Source organism: Gorilla gorilla, chromosome 21, assembly GCF_029281585.2.
Source record: "Gorilla gorilla gorilla isolate KB3781 chromosome 21, NHGRI_mGorGor1-v2.1_pri, whole genome shotgun sequence".
Lineage (NCBI taxonomy): Eukaryota > Metazoa > Chordata > Mammalia > Primates > Hominidae > Gorilla > Gorilla gorilla.
In genome coordinates this window covers 60,785,212-60,802,531 of record NC_073245.2, presented here as the reverse complement: position 1 = coordinate 60,802,531, position 17,320 = coordinate 60,785,212, and the positions used below count along the sequence as shown (strand labels likewise).

General features: G+C 48.8%; 1 long non-coding RNA gene across 2 annotated transcripts in view; it reads left to right on the top strand.

Moving 5' to 3' along the window:
- The window catches only part of LOC129529151 (uncharacterized), a 46,420-nt gene that overhangs the window by 10,457 nt on the left and 18,643 nt on the right, over positions 1 to 17,320 (top strand). For both annotated transcript variants that reach the window (XR_010132280.1, XR_008674588.2), the window contains exons 2-3: positions 15,010 to 15,131; positions 16,032 to 16,219. This is a non-coding gene — a long non-coding RNA (uncharacterized lncRNA). The remainder of the gene's footprint in view (positions 1 to 15,009; positions 15,132 to 16,031; positions 16,220 to 17,320) is intronic.

Below are 17,320 nucleotides of genomic sequence, written 5' to 3'. Positions count from 1 at the left end.
ATGTGTGGCTCCTTTCAAGGACTTAGCATCGTGTTTTCAAGGTTCATCCATGTTGCAGTATGGATCAGAACCCCATTCATTTTTAGGGCTGAATAACATTTCATCCCGTGGATAGATCACAGTTTGGTTCTCCGTTCATCTGCTGATGGACGCCTGGGCTGTTTCTACTTTTTGGTTATTGTGAGTAATGCTGCTGTGAACATGTGTATACATGTATTTGTTTGAGTTCCCGAGACAAGGATTTGAGTGCAAATTATTCCTTTACCAGAAGTTGGGAAAGAGGGGAAATGCAACAGAAAGCAAAGAACCAAGAGGTTGCGAGAGGGTGCGTTACTAAGTGGGCTACTGTAGAGGGCCGTGGGAGCTTCATCCTACGGAGAAGAGCTGCAGACAGCATGAGCCACAGGGCAGAGTTGCCCCGCCTGCAGGTCCGGAGGCCTGGGTTATTTATGCTCCAACTCTCAGGACTCATTGGTTGGAAGTTGGTGGTGGTGATATGGTGGGTTTTTTTTATTCCCTGTGATTTCCAGCTTGCCGTGTGTGTGTGTGTGTATGTGTGCATATGTTTGTGTGTATGTGTGTGTGTGTGCATGCATGTGTGTACTGGAAGAATGGCCACCTTGTGTTCTGGAAGAAGCCCTCAAGCAAGAGATGCAGACATCAGCAGACATAAGGGGGGCCTGAGCCCAGTGAAGTGTTTGAGGATGTGGGTAGGGCAGAAGGTCTTCCACGATCGAGGATGACACAGAACATCACTCCAGCAATCACACAAACACTCACTGTGTAACGCGGAGACACATCGTGAGGAAGGTGGCCCTTCAAACCCCCCTTTCTTTTAACTCTCCTTCCTTAAGGGAAGTCTCAAGTTCACACACTATGTCTTTAACATTTCTCCAAAACGCGATCTTTCTTTTTAACAGGCCTCTGGCTCAGGGCCTTCAGAAGAAAATAGCGCCTAGCAGGAATTCATAACATTATTTTATTTTCTAGTTTATATTCCAATTAAGTAGATAAGAGTTACTGTTAAAATAAGCATATATATAATTATAAATAATAACTTGATCTTTAAAGTGTTTAATGCCATCACAGGCTGTGCTCTGTGATCAGGTGGCAGGCGCTGCCTAAATCAAGGGGACAGAGTCCACGCTCTGCTGAGGCGTCGGTGAGTCCTGGCAGTGCGGGAACTGGGTATTCGGGCAGGGATGGGGGCTTGGAGGAGGCCCAGTGTGGAGCTTGCAATGTTGGCTGGGATTCAGAGCCTCGGTTTAGAGCTTTGGTTGCACGCACCCCAGAGGCTTCATGTGTGTGAGTCTGTGTGAGTGTGTATGTGTGTAAGTGTGTGTTTTTGACTATGTTCATGTGTGAGGGTGTGTAACTATACATTTGAATGAGTGTGAGTATATGAGTGTGTGAGTCTGTACGTGTGTGAATGTGCATGTGTGTGAGCCTGTGTGTGTGATTGTGTGTGTGAGTGTATGTGTGTGTGTGGGAGACAGGGTGTCTGGAGGAGGTGGGCAGTGGCATATGGAAGCAGAGAGAGCAAGGTCATCTCTGAGACGAAATGGCATCCAAGTGGCCCCGTGAGTCTGAGATGTGGCCTGGGGGTTACCATGGACGGGAGGGAAGCAGGAGGGTCAGGATGACTCACGCTCTGGTCTGTGTCACTAAAAGCATCACTTACATCAGACATTGGCCTAAGCGCTATACGTGTGTTCTCCATATTTTTATTTAACAAATACTTATATTGCGCTTGCTGTGTGGAGGCACTGCTCTGGTTGTTTTCCAAAACAAAACAAAGCATTGAAAGAAACCAGTGAAACATCACAATCAGTTCTCACAACTGCCTTGTGCCAGAGGTGCTGCCATTATTTCCATCTGCAAAGGGGTCGGGGGAGCCTCAGCCTGCGGGTGGAGGGGCGGGTGGGGTGGAACTGGCATCTGCCTCCAGGGCTGGGCTCCTCCCATTGGTGATGCCTGGGTTTCATTGTGCTGGTAAAAGCCACAGGTCAATTACGCTTATTACCAGTTCTATAGCTGGAGAAACTGAGGCACACAGGGGTGAGCAATTTGCTCAGCTTGAAAGTGGCAGAGCCAGGACCTAGCCCAGGCCACGGCTCAGGGCCCACACTGTAACCATCTTGCTGGGGCCCCACAGTAATTAGCTCTTTGAAGAAAGGTGAGTCACTGACCTTGGCTGTGCCTCAGCTTCTTTGTTTGCCAAGTGGGGCTCTGCTGCCCCTGTTTCTGCCCTGCTGACTTGCAAGAAGGGTGAGAGAATGGAATTGGGTAAAGATTCCCAGAATCTTCCATCGAGAAAGTGCTCTGCGGTGGGAGAAAGCTGGTCTTGCCGACTCTGCCTGCAACGCTCTCAGTGCCAGTCATGTCCCTCCTCTGCCTGCAGGTTCCTCACTAGAGCGGGGGTGGCCTGAGATGAGCCCTCAGGATTCACCAAGCCCTACACCCTAATTGTCTAGCTCTGTCCTAATGGATAGGGGAGCTGCCTGGGGTGACTGTCCAGGAACTGGGTTGCTGGAGATGGGCAGATCTGAAGGTCTGAGGCTCGTTCTAGGAGAGCATGTTCACCGAGGCCAAGCTTGATGACTGGCTTCTGCGATGGTTCCCATGGCCAGAAAATTGCAAAAAGGTCCTCTGTGCTGAGAAGAAAAACACAAATGCAACCTTAGCTCTTACCCTGAAGGGACACTGGACAAGGAGTCCAGCCCCTGGGTTCAGATACCCTGGGCCAGGCAGCTTCTGTCTGTCTCCCTGAGTTCTCCATGGAGGCAACACTTTGAGAAGAGTGTACCGTTCATTCATTCATCTGCTCTTTACAGAGCAGCTCCTACGTGCCAGGCATGCTCTAGGCACCAGCGATGTAGCTGTGGATGAAACAGACCAGGGCCGTTTTCCGGGAGCTGATGTTCCAGGGGAGTTCGGGGGCAGTGAACAATAGGCACAGCCTGCCCCACCACAGATACAGTCACATAGACATACATGTGCATGCATACACATATGCCACACAAACATGTACATACATTTATGAGTATGTGCTATTCTAGGTAGTAATAGATGCCATAAAAAACAAGCAATAAAGCAGGGCTTTTCAATCAAGTGTCTGGGGCCTACTTTCGATCATGGGGGCGTGGAAGTCCTCTCTGAAGTGTGCCATTTGAGCACAGGCTTGGAGGAATCAAAGGAGTCTTTCAGGTGCACATCTGGGGGAAGCATGCTCCAGTTGGAGGGAACAGCTGGTGCAGAGGCCCTCCATGTGGTAGGAGTGTGCCTGGCATGTTCTAGAATGAACAAGAATGCCTGTGTGGCCACTGTAGTGGAGTGAGCAAGGGGGAGGATGGTATGAGTTATGTGGGGCCTTGAATGTTGTGATCCTGGGGTGACCAACCCTCCTGGTTTGCCTGGACTGAAGTTTGCCAGGACACAGGACTTTGAGTGATACAACTGGGGCAGTCTTCAGAAAGCTGGGACAAGTCGTTCACTCTACACGATACAGAATTTTGGATTGTGTTCTGATGAGATGGGACATGACCAGGGGTTTTGGACAGAGGATTTGGTAGTGACTACCTCTGGCTGTGTGTGAAGAATGAACTGCGTGGAGAACAGGAGTGGAGTTGGGGAGATGAGAGAGGAGGCACTGCCACAGTCTGGTGTGAGGTGATGGATGCCTGGGCTGTGGTATTCACGGTGGAGGTGAAAGAGGTGGCTAGACCACTGGAAAGGCTGAGTTGCCGTTTACTATTGAGGTAGGAGACAGGACTCGACTCCAGAGGCAGGGCTCAGACAGCAGATCAAATTGGGGACTAGCTGAAACAGGGCCAGGGCAGAAGTAGCTTTCTATCAGACACACCCACCAGTGTGCCATGTCAACTTAACCGTTGTCATGATAACACCTGAGAGTTACTGCCCCTTTCCATGGCAATGACTCGGTGATCCAAAGGTTACTACGCCTTCCCCCAAAATTTCTGCATAAACTACCCCTTAACTTGTGTGCAATTAAAAGTGGGTATGAATGTGATTGCAAAACTGTCCTGAGCTGCTACTCTCTGCCTATGGGGTAGCCCCGCTCTGCAGAAGCAGTCACAGAGCTGTAATACTTCAGCTGTAACACTGCTGCTACAATAAAGCTGTTTTCTTCTACCTCTGGCTTGCCCTTGAATTCTTTCCTGGGCAAAGCCAAGAACCCTCCCAGGCTAAGCTCCGCTTTGGAGCTTGCCTGGCCTACATCACTATGGTAAGTAAGACGGTGGGAGGGGTAGGCTTTGGGGGAGATGAGATTTCAGAAACGTGCAGTGGTGTGCCACGGTCCCAAGCTGGATGTTGGGGGTTCCTGCTCTTGGTTTCCACAGCCTCCGTAAGATCAGGTCCACTCTGATCTTACAGCACGACCACCACTCCCCTTCCTGAAATCCTATTCGGAGGTCACCCAAGGGAGTTTGTATTTCCTCTTTGCAAGGCCCAGCCTGCGTCGTATCCTGGAGGTCAAGGTTTATTTGTGATAAGGATGGGTGGCCCTCACAGTTCATGGGGGGATGAATTGTTGAAAATCTCACTGGTGGCCCTGAGTCCCATTTTGGACCTATTTTGGAGAGTTATCTTGGTAACCACCTGTCCAGATGTGTTTGTTGGAATTTCTACATCTGTTAAAGAGAGTGTGAACTTTAAAGAGGGACATCATTCGCTGGAAGAAAGTTGCTGAGTCTTCAGATGCTGTTGACTGGGGAAAAAGAGGGATAGGGCGTTTATGGACATGCAGTTTATTACAACAAAACATCTTAACATTCATCTCTACTGACATAAAAATACTTCCATACAGTCTGAAAGAGCAGTTGAAGTAACAGTAATGTGTTTCTTTACATACATCTGAAGAGGAGATACCTGGCTTCTAAATTATTCATTCATTTGTGCCATGACATCTACAAAGCCCCTATTAAGTGTAAGGCCCTGGGCTCAGGAGGAGAGAAATGACTTAGATCTTATTCTCCTTGGGCCCATGGCTCATGGGGGCGATACGACATAAATGGCACACACGATACAGTGGGTTAGTCTGGTGAGAAAAGTCCCTGAGGCTCCGAGAAGGGGGGGATTGCTGGTTGCTGGGGGGATTGCTGGTTGCTGGGGGGATCAGAGAAGGATTTTTGGAAAAGATGCTGTGTCGATTAGCTTGCTTGTTGCCTGCAAGTAACTGAAACCTCTAATGACTCTGACTAACATGGTAAGGGAACTTGTTATCTCCCAGTTCAAAGACCAGCCAGGAGCTGGACCTCTGGGGAGGTTGATTCAGCAGCTTTACGATGTCCGCAGAGATCCAGGGTTAATTGGCCTCCGCTTTGCTGCTCACTCTATTGGCTATGTTCTGAGGTTGGTTCACCTTCTCGTCACAAGACCGCTGCCACCAGCGTCTGAGGCCACATGGCAGTATGTGCAGGCCCACTGGGTAAAGACAGGAGAAAAACTCCCTCAAAGCATGCACTACAAGTCCTTTCCTTTAGTGTATTTGGCCTGTTTTGGCATACCTGCCCCCAGCCCTGTGCAAATACCAATCAGCAGGGGCATATGCTGTATGCGAACAGGCTCAGACTGAACAGAATCACCCTGGAGTGGAGGATCCTAGGCCACAGGGGTTGCATGGGAAGAGGTGAACCCCTTGACAACACTGAAGTTATCTTAGGAAAGGAGAATGTGAGCTTGTCTCCCCTTTTTGCCCTGTAAGGATGTAGCAAGAAGGTGCCATAAGTGAGCCAGGAAGCAGGCCCACACCAGACATTGAATTTGCTGGTGCCTCGATCTTGGGCTTCCCAGCCTCTAGAGCTGTGGGACATAAATTTTTGTTGTTTAAGCCACCTGGTCAATAATATTTTGTTATAGCAGCCCAAACTGATTTAAGACTCTGTCTTAGTCCATTTATGCTGCTATAAAGGAATACCTGAAGCTGGGTAATTTATAAAGAGGTTTGTTTGTCTCATGGTTCTACAGGCTATACAGGAAGCATGGTGCCAGCGTCTGCTTTTGGTGAGGCCTCAGGCTGCTTGCACTCATGGCATGGGAAGGGAGCTGGTGTATGCAGATCACGTGGTGAGAGAGGAGAGGGGTGCCAGGCTTTTTTAACTAGTCATTTCTCACAGGAACTCATAGACTAAGAAGCCATTACTATGGGTAGGGTATGAAGCTCTTCATGAGGGAGCTGCCCCATGACCCAAACACCTCCCTTTAGGCCCCAACTCCAACTTTGGGGATCCCACTTCAACGTGGGACTTGGAGGGGTCCAATATCCAAATTCTTATCACACACCCTCCCAGGAATCACCTTTCCAATGTCTCTCTCTTGTTGGGGTGGAGGCCAGGGACTCTTGCAGATGTTTGCACACTCGCTTTGAAGCTGTAGAACTGCAGCCATGATTGAGAGCTCTGGAAAAGTCTGTTCACTGTCCTGTTATGCTGGATTCACTGTCTCAGAAGAGGACTGTTTCCTGGAAAGAGGCACTTGGAGCAATATTGGTATCTGGGGCTGTCGCTGAGGCCCCTCTTCCATCACAGAGCACCGTCAGTGGTCAGTGGTGTGGGCCTGGTCCTGGCCGGGGGTCCTGGAAGTGGCTCCGCTGTCCTGCAGCCATGGGCCCAGGGAGCATTGATTCTGCCCAGTCTGGCTCTGTTCATCTGTGAGCTGGATTCCAATAGCATTGTTGAGTTCAGGTGAGGATTAAGTAAGTTCACACACCCGGAGAGCTCAGAACTGCACTCCCCGGTCTGCAGTAAGCACTGTGTGTGTCAGCCCATTGTCGTCTGCTGGTGCCAGTCAGGGTCCCAGATGAGTTGGGTCAAGAGGCAGCCCAGAATCAGGGCTTTGAGCTTAGGAAGTGAGATTTCTGTAGGAACGCTTTGATATTTAGCCTGTAATGGGCAGCTTTGCTTCTAATCACTCTTGAGAGACAAGCCATCAAACATTGGTTATCCCTAAACTGAGAGCAGAAAGGGCTGAGGGGAGGAATGGTGGCCCTGGCTCCCCCTGCCATGCACCCACTCTGCCAGCTGGTAACAGATAAGCAGATGGATGGAGGACATTCCAAAGTCAAGGCTCAGGGCTGCTGCCTTTTCTCCTTCTGCTTCTTAATTTAAAAGAATTTATCCCAGAGTCTTCGTTACTACAGATTCCCTGACACTCTGCTGTGGGCTAATTTTTGAATAAAGCATCATGTTTTTTGAGTGCTTTTCTCCTCTGGGTATCCTCTTTTATCTTGAAGCCAGGAAGAAACATATGCTCTCGCTCATTTTTAAACCTTTCCGTCTTCCCTTCATTTTCTGGCTAAACGTCTGGATTTGTGTTTATCTTTCTCTTTCAGGGATGGTGGGTGCTTAAGTTCTGCAGGTTGTGAAGCAGGCTGTAAACACAGGTGACATTATTATTACAACCCCCCATGCTGCCGAGGGGGCGCTGCTCCTGCCCGCAGTCCCAGGCCACTTTGATTCATCATGTGCCCCACAAATGTCACTGAGTACCTACTGGGTCCTGGGCGCTGGGTGCTGGGGATGCAGCAGTGGCCAGCACTGCCAGCATCCCTTTCCTCTTGGGACTTACATTCCAGGAGGGGAGAGTGACCTAACGGATGGGAGGGGGTGGCTGATGTTGGACTGGGGTGTCGGGAGGGCTTTTGAGGTGGTGCCACTTGATCTTCGTAACGAGGAGGAGCCAGTTGAGGGTGGGCATATTCAGGGACGGTCACTCTTGATAGAAGGACCTAAGGTGGGACAAGCTGAGGTGGAGAGTAGGACACTGCAGTGAGGCTGGAGTGACCAAGGGCGGCAAGTGTGAGGGGAGCCTGGGCAGAGATGGGAACTGAGAGGAGGCAGGACCTGATCAGTCTGTCCTGTGATGGGGGCACTGGAGGGTTGTGGTCAGAGAGGTGCCTGGAGCTGATTCAGCATGAGAAGGATTCCTCTAACTGCTGTGTGGGGAAGGGGATGCTCATGAGCAGGAAGGGAGGCCAGGGCAAGGCTGGGCAGCCATCCAGGGTTAGCAGATGCTGGAAGGTGGAATGGGAAGCACATGTTCTGTAGAGCGTAGAGTGCCACCTTCTGAGGGACGATGGGCCAGCACCTGCTCTGGGCTCAGGGACATCCGTGGCTGCTGATTGTGGTAAAGATGGGGGATAACCTCAGAGCTCCTTTCCCTGGCTGTGTTTCTGCAGGGAAAGGTCGGATGAAGGGAATGGAATTGATGCCAGCATGAAAAACACATGATGCTGTAGGGCCAGGAATGAAGAATGAAGGTCATGAGAATGTTATCAGATGCCATATAATACTCAATATAAAACCAATCAGTAATAATCAGAAGTAATCAATATAAAGCCAATAATCAATATAAAACATCAGTAATAATCAATATTAAGCCAATAACCAACATGAAATTCAATGCAAGCAAATGAGGGTGATGATGCCTAACATTTTAAACCCTCGCCTCCCATAGGCAGATGGTGCACTGAGCACTTTGCTGATATTGTTTGCCTTAAGTTGTCCAATAATCCTATGTAACAGGAACTATCATTATCCTCAGTTTACAGATGAGGACACTCAGGCACAGAGAGGTTAAGTAACCTGCCCAAGGTCACACAGCTAGTAAACAGTGGACTGGGATTTGAACCCAGAGAATCTGCCTCCAGAGGCTGTGCTTTAGAAAGCTCAGGGTTCTAACCTGTTCACATCCGTGGAAAACTGTTTGTGAAAATGTTCTCACTGTGTTACTGTGAGTTGAATTTCTTTGCGTTCCAACATCTAGCTTCTGAAACGACAAAATGCAAATAGCTTCTCCCAGGTGTTTCCTCTCTTCAGATGCCATCTTCCCCTCAGTGACCTCCCACTCTCTTATTCTAGACTCCAGTCCCTGACCCCACCAGGAAAAGGCAGAGGCACCTGATTTCCCCACACCTGTGGAGCTGCAGGGGGTGTCTGGGCCTCCAACTCCAGTGGGGAATGATGTTCAACTTCCTGTTATGCTGGGATCCACCTGCGGGTGAGAATGAGGGGCTTGGAGCCTTGACCCTGGATGGAGACATGTCTTCCCTTTCACAGGAGATCATAAAACCAGAGCTGACAGCAAAGATGGTCCTTCCTGAGGGTAGATATTAGTCGAATTCAAGCAAACATCCCGTGCTGTGGAGACGGATCCGTCCCAGCTGGGCTGGAGCAGCCTTCTGAGGCCATCACCTGACTGGCCCACCAGAGGTCAATGTCAGTGATATGAGAAACTCCACAGCAATTCTGCCCGTGAGTGATAAAGATAGAAACACCATTTCCAGGAGCAGGCAATTGAATATTCATGCCAGGTGAACTTTGCATTTGGTGACTTTGTGCAGCATCCTGCTGTGTGAACTTTTGTGTGTTGTGGGTGTGATGTCTACACAGCATGTCTGTCTCCACAGCAGGGTACCCCCTTCTGACCATATAGAACCCAGCAGCAGCCTCAATACTCAGCTTGCAGGGAAACGGCCCTCTTTGAAACTCTGAGGAATTTATAACTGGGGGAGCCCTCTTCTGACCCTCCATTTAGGGTGTCATCGATTCTAGGTCGGACCCTTCTAAAGCCTGAGTGCTGGCTGTGACCTTCCTCCTGTGGGCTCATTCACAGGTGATGCCCCAGGGGTTATTGCACATAGGGGCAGGGGCCAGTTTCTCTGGTCTGGGGCATCTCTGCAGGGGTAGGAGGAGCCAGTCTGAGGGGATGCAGGGGCTTCTGGCACCATGGACCCCTCTCAAGCTGCAGCCAACGTCAAGTTTCCTGGGGCAGGAAGACGGCTGTTCCTCCCACCCTTGGCCCATTTCTTAGCACTGGTGGACTCTGGCCTCCCTGGGAAGGGGGTGTTGTCCTTTGCACAGGATCACGGGAGTAGGCAGAGGAAATGTTGTGTTTGGAAGTTCAGGAGTGGGTGGAGGGATGAGCCTGGCTGGTGAGTAGCAGGGGTAGTCCCACCTGGCCTGGCCACCTGCTCCACGGCCCTCCTTTCTTTGCTTCCCGAGTAGAGCCTGGATGTTAAAAATGGCATTTCCCAAAATTTCACGCAACTTGGGTCTGTATGTGAATTTGGCTCTGCCAACTGGATCCTCTTATCTAGATATGGAAGGTGGAAGTGAGGTGAGGCTTCCCCTGCTGTCTGGCTTGCTTGGACCCTGTGGTCATGTCCCCAGAATGAGGGGGAATATCAGGGCTGAGGGTGCTGGTTTGAACCTTCGAAGGGCACAAGAGAGAAACTGAGCAGCAGATGTGGCCAGGTGGGAAAGCCAACACCTCCTGGACCTGGAAGGCTGTGAACTGGAGACCCAGGGACAAGGATGGGAGGGTCCCATGGAAGTCCCCAACTCTTGTCATCCTTTCCTTGTTCGTTTGTGATATGGTTTGGCTATGTCCCCACCCGAGTCTTATCTTGAATTGTAACTCCCACAATTCCTATGTGTTCTGGGAGGAACCTGGTGGGAGGTGACTGAATTATGGGGCAGGTCTTTCCTGCACTCTTCCTGTGATAGTGAATGGGTTTCATGAGCTTTGACGGTTTTAAAAATGGAAGTTTCCCTGCACAAGCTCTCTCTCTTTGCCTGCTGCCATCCATGTAAGATGTGACTTGCTCCTCCTTGCCCTCTGCCATGATCGTGAGGCCTCCCCAGCCACGTGGAACTGTAAGTCCATGAAACCCTTTTTCTTGTTTAAATTACCCAGTCTAGGGTATGTCTTTATCAGCAGAGCGAAAATGGACATATACAATTTGTTCTTGAGAAAGGAACATCAGACTCTCCCTAATGAGAATTCAAGCTCCAAGAGGGAGGGGTTTTTCTTTACTGTGTGTCTCTAGTGCCTAGGTCAGTTCCTGACTCCATATATGTTGAAATATTATTTTAATAAATGAGGGCAGCGACCTTATCTGTCACTTTAACCCAGAACTTAGCAGAGTGCCTGGTGCATAGTAGGACTCAATAAATATTTGTAGAATAAATGAATGAACAAATGACAACTCTCAATCCTTCCCCATACCTGCCTCCTCTCCTGTCTTCGGGACCTTCTCCTCCCCATCTCATTCCAACATCCCTGTTTTCGGGCTTTCTTGGGTGGATTGGGGGGCCCCATTGCACTCCCTCAGTGCCTGTTTTAACAGTCTCCCTCCTGCCGTGATGACGAATGTCTGTCAGCCCTGGAAGCTGAGGCTGCTGCCTCCACTGCGAGGCTGAGCCTGGAAGACGCTTCCTCCCACAGTTAGCTCCGCTCTGTTGTGCCCCTGGGGTTGCAGCACTTCCTCTGCCTGGCCCTTCACATCGGTCACACTCCTGGAAACAAGTTCCCAGACAGACAGATGCTGTCCCCAAGAGTCTAGGATTCAGTTGTCTCCTTGTACCCATGCTGAAAACAGCATTATTTCCCCCAACTCGGCTGCACCTGCAGAGACTAGAATAAGACAGCATATTTTTAGCAGGTAACAGACTGTACATGGAGGCTATAATTAGCATTTCATTCAAAGGTGGGAGTTTCCCATCCAATGCAAGAGTGACTGACCATGAGATCCTCTCACTGCAGCCTCTGTCTCAGATGTCTTGTGTGGGAAGAAGCCAGCAGCACCCAGGAAAGGTGTGGGGCCTTTGTGGATATTGCTCCCTTCACTGCTTATGCCTTTCCCCTCTGGCCTGTCCAGAGCCTTGGTCCTGCCCAGACCCCAGTGCTGTCCTCCTCTGGGGATGACCTGGCCAGGCTATGTGATGAAGATGTCCTGCCAGGTTGGTGTGAAGCTTGTGGGTCCTCTGTCCTGCACTCAAAGTTGCCCCATGGGGGACATGGACAGGGTGGGGGTTACCCAGCTATGGCAGAGACTGCTGGATGACCTCAGCATTCCTCCTGGTAGCAGGGAGCCTGGCTGCCTGGAATAAAGACTACATTTTCCAGGCCTCCTTGTGACAAAAACATGGCCAAATGGGGTGTGAGCATTATCTCTCTTTCTCTTTGCTTTGGCTGGGAGAGAACAGAGGTGGGCAATCCAGGCATGGCAGGGTGTAAGGTGGAAGTACTCTCAGTGTCTTTGTCTGTACAACGGGTGAGATGGAGCAGGGACCCCTTTTAGAGGTCTGCCAGGCTCCCCCCCCCACCCCCGCAACCCCCACCCACATAAAGGAAAAAATTTGAGTCCCTTCAAGGGAGATTCCAAGCACCTAACTAGTTCTGCAGCCAACAATTAGGGAAGTAAATGAATAACCTGCTGTATTAGTCCATTCTTGCACTGCTGTAGAGAAATACCTGAGACTGGGCAATTTATAAAGAAAAGAGGTTTAGTTGGTTCATGCTTCCACAGACTGTACAGGAAGCATGGCAGCATCTGCTTCTGGGGAGGCCTTAGGGGGCTCACAATCATGGCGGAAGGCAAAGGGGGAGCCCGCACTTCACATGGTTGAGCAGGAGAAAGAGAAGGGGGAGTGGGTGCTACACATTTTTAAACAACCGGATTTCACGGGCTCTCACTATGACGAGCAGCACCAAGAGGATGCTGCTAACCCATCCATGAGAAACCACTCCCATGATCCAGTCGCCTCCCTCCAGGCCTCACCTCCAACATCGGGGATTACAATTCCACATGAGATTTGGACAGGGACACAGATCCAAACCATATCACCTGCTAAGCAAGAAGGTAATAACTTAAAAGCCACCCAAGTAAGCCAGAGTCACAAGATGTTAGGTTCCTGTGTTAGGGTTCCCTAGAGGGAAAGAACTAATAGGATCAATGTATATACGAAAGGGAATTTATTAATGAGTATTGACTCACACGATCACAAGGTGAAGTCCCACAATAGGTCATCTGCAAGCTGAGGAGCAAGGAAGCCAGTCCAAGTCCCAAAACCTCAAAAGCAGGGAAGCCAACATTGCAGACTTCGGTCTGTGGCTGAAGGCCCTAGAGCCATTGGCAAACTCTTGGTGTGAGTCCAAGAGTGCAAAAGCTGAAGAACTTGGAGTCTGATGTTTGAGTGCAGGAAGCATCCAGCAGAAAGATGAAGGCTGGAAGACTCAGCAAGCCTAGTCGGTCCATGTTCTTCTGCCTGCTTACATTCTAGCTGCACTGGCAGCTGATTAGATGGTACCCAGCCAGATTGAGGGTGGGTCTGCCTTTCCGAGTCCACTGACTCAAATGTTAATCTCCTTTGGCAACACCCTCACAGACACACCCAGAAACAATACTTTGTATCCTTTAATCCAATCAAGTTGACACTCAACCATCCCAGTTCCCTATAGAAAGTAAAAGAGAACATCTTGACCCATGTCCTTGAGTGAGTTGTTTTTCAGGAGCTAGGACCCCACCAGATGGAAAATGCTGACTGTTTTCATGCAGACCTCAGATAAAGGGGAACTGGGACTGAACCTGACTTCCATTTTTGTTCTAAATCTCTTCCTGAGGGGCCTGTAGAGAGTCACACCTATAGGCCAAACCTTAACATTCCTTTCAGCTGACCCTAAGTATTTTAGACAAACCTTGTTTTTTTAATCAATTGCAAATCAAAGAATCTCTGAATCCACCTGTGACCTTCAAGCCCCCAATTCAAAATATCCTGCCTTTTTAAAGGCAGACCAATGTGTGACATCCATGTATTGGTTTATGATTTTGCCTGCAACTTCTCCTTTCCTGAAACTTACCCCTGCCTTTAAAAACCCTTCCTTATAAGCCCCTAGGAAGTTTGCATCTCAAGCATCAGCTGCCTGATTCTCCTTGCTGGTGCCCTACCTTAAAGCCTTCTTTCTCTTGCTACAAACCTCAGTGTCAGTGCTTGGCTTTGCTGCACCAGGTGAGCAGACCCAGCTTTGGTTCAGTAACATTGGGAGGGTAATTGTACCTACCTTCTCTGGTGTCTATAAATTGGGAATTGTTCATTTGCTGAACGATGGAAAACCCAACCCCACAGTCTGAGGGAAAAAAAGGATTTATTGTTGCAGATAACTGGAGGGTTCCAGAAAGGGACTGCCTCAGGCATGACTCAGGAAGAAGTGGGGACCAAAGGGAGGAATTTGGTAACAAGGTAAATATTTACCCCAAACCCAAGTTCCAAATAATAGTCTTTGGCTTTTGTGGCATATCCAGGTGAAATGATGGTAACACTGACAAATACGGGCGTAATCTCAACACAAGCTCAAGGAAAAAGCAGATTCGTGGAGAGATGAACAGCTGAGGTCAGAACCCCTGTGTTCATGGAATGCAGGACACATCCCCTGTCTGTGTATCTATGGCCTGAGGGTCCTGACTGGCTTACCTGTTCCTGTTATTTTCACAAAAATTTGTTCAGGTCACCAACAATTCCGGCTTGAAAGGACCACAGAATCTCATCATAACCCGGGTGTTAGAATCCCAAATGTAGACTGTCCAAATGTCCATAGCTATCCTCAAGATTTCCGCAGCATGAAGCTGACATTTTTTCCTGCTCCTCCCAGCTCTCATTTCTGGCCTCTGCTGAGCTCTTACTCTCCACAATGTTTCTTGTAGCTGCCTGTCTTGTTTCTGCAGGAGTCCATTCATTTTGGGAAAAAAAATAGCTCAGAGAAATCTGAGCTATGTTAGGTACGCAGAAGGTATCAGGTCCAGGGAGACATGAGTATGAAACTTCAGTCACTCCTCTGGCCCCATGCCCAGGAGCAAGAGTTTAAAGGCGTTTTAGTCATGACTAGCTGCCTTCCCGATTATCTTGATGTTCCTGGAGTTTGTGATACAAAGAACAATGTGTAACCAGTCAATGGTCTATGTTATTTTAATGCAAATTCTTGGTGAACAACTTAGAAAGTGCCTCTTCTTTTTTCCTTAAAAACCCACTTGTAACTCTGGCTAATTATCGTGCATGTTCAGGGCAAATTGGATCTATGCTTCCGGGTGGTCATCCTCAAGCTTCGAGCTCAAACACTATAGTCGTAATTTCTGAATCTCGTTATTTAAGGTTGACACATCCAAGCATGGCGTGGGCTCCTCATTGTATTTTTTTGTTTTTGTTTCCTTAGAGTCAGGGTCTTGCCGTCACCCAGGCTGGAGTGCAGTGGTGCAATCATAGCTCGCTGCAGCCTCGAACTCCTGGGCTCAAGCGATCCTCTCACTTCAGCCTCCTGAGTAGCTGAGACTACAGGTGTGTGCCACCATGCCCTGCTAATTTTTTAAAAAATTTTTTTGTAGAGACAGATTCTCACTATGTTGCCCAGACTGGTGTAAACCAAAAAATAAAATTCTGAGGCCCTCCACCAAGTGAATGGATCCCTCTCAGCAAAGCGCATTCCAAAGTAAACCTGGAACAAGAGTGCAGGGCACGATAGGAATGGGTTGTGCCTTCCTCTTGTTGGAAGTGAGGCACAGCTGACCAGCATTAACATTAAGGCAGAGACCTAAAGGCTGACAAATGACTCTTTGTAGCATTGTGACACATCACAAAATGACAGCAGGCTCTGAAAGAAATCCAAGTATTTTACCCTAAAATATATTTATTGGACCTATTTTGAAATGGCCCTGCAAAGCTGTCTCTTGTGGGAAAAATCTACATTCTGTAGAGAATCTCTGTCCCTTTCCAGGCCTAGTTCCTGACCTGGGAGAGAATTAACTAAGAGTCTAAAAAAGAGACCTTTTTAGGCCTGATTAGAGCTCTGAAGGCTGCTCCTGGAGGCTTCATCTGTATGATAAAACCTTGGTCTCCATAACCCCTTATCTTAACCCAGACACTCCCTTCTATTGATTCCAGGACTTTAGGTAATAAGTTAGCACTTTCAACCAATTGCCAATCAGAAAATCTTTGAATCCACCTATGACCTGGAAGCCCCACCCCTCGCCCCCTTCGAGTTGTCCCACCTTTCCTGACCAAACCAATATATATCTTACCTGTATTGATTGATGTCTTATGTCTCCCTTAAACATATAAAACCAAGCTATAGCCCAACACCTTGGGCACATGTTCTGGGATCTCCTGGGGCTGTGTCATGAGCCCCTAATATGTTCACTCATATTTGGCTCAGAATAAATCTCTTCAAATATTTTACAGAGTTTCAGTCTTTTTGTTGGCACTGCTCTTGAACTCCTGGCCTCAAGCAATCATCCCACCTTGGCCTCTTGAAGCTCTACAGGCATGAGCCACCACTCCTGGCCTTTCCTTGTTATTAGTCTTCTCAAATTCCATGTTCCTGGCAGCTGTGATGGACAGATTTTACTGGTGACGTTGGAGCAACACAGGTGGGTAATTTTATCTGTGCCCTGGTCCCTTGGCCACTTCTGCCACCTCCAGCATCTGGATGTGTTGCTTAGCAACCCCATCCCTTTCTCCCTCCTGCCTTTGACCTCAACTTCACATCCCTACTCAAGTCTGAATGATTCTTCTCGGGGCAACTCTCATCTCAGCTGGTGATAAATGGATCTTCTCACCTCCTGCCCTGGTAATACTCAAGGTGGCCACTTACTGGCTGTCTACCTTGCGGCAGGCACAGACCTATGCCTTGCACGCAGTATCTCACCGGTCTGCACAAGAGCCTCATGTGGGGCCTGTTTTCCCATTTTACAGATGAGGGAGCCTAGGATCCTCCACAAGAAGGGACTCAATGGTCTATAGGGGAGTTGGGGTTCACCTTGTGCTGTCTCACCCTGGGGTCCAAGCTCCTAACCAGGGTTCCCTATTTACTCAATTTAAATCATTCACCTGCCACTGTCTCCACTTTCCCTAGGATGATCCTTTGCTCCTGGGGTGGCCAAATATTTTCTGGCAAGTGCCAGAGAGTGAATATTTTGGGCTTTGTGGGACACATGGCCTCTGTTGCAAGTGCCCTGCTTTGCCGTCATAATGCCAGGCAGCCATAGCCAGAGACGATTTATACACAGATCAGCACTGCGGTGTCCCGGGAAAACTTGATTTACAAAAACAGGCAGTTGGCCTCAGGGCTGTAGTTTGCTGATCTCTGATAGCTTTCTTTAAATAAACCCATTTTTTTTTTTTTTCACTAAAAAACTTTCATTTGAAAGAAACACTTAAATCATCCAGAGTAAATGTGAAACCGGCATCTCTTGCTGGGAAGGAAGGTTAACTGTAAAAATAAAAACAATAAACTTAAGCAGAGGTGCCACATTCTGCAGTAAGCCTGGGGGCTTTTCTTTCTTTGTTGGAAAGGATGAAAAGCTGGGCTTGGAGAGGTGGGAGAGGCACATCAGCACCAAATCAAGATGTTTTCTTTGAGGTAATTGGAAGAACCAAGAGAGACTGTATAGGATGTAATATTACCGAGTGCCATGTTTTTGTGCAAAGATTTCACACTCTGGGATTCGTGAAGCTCTGAGTAGGAGAAG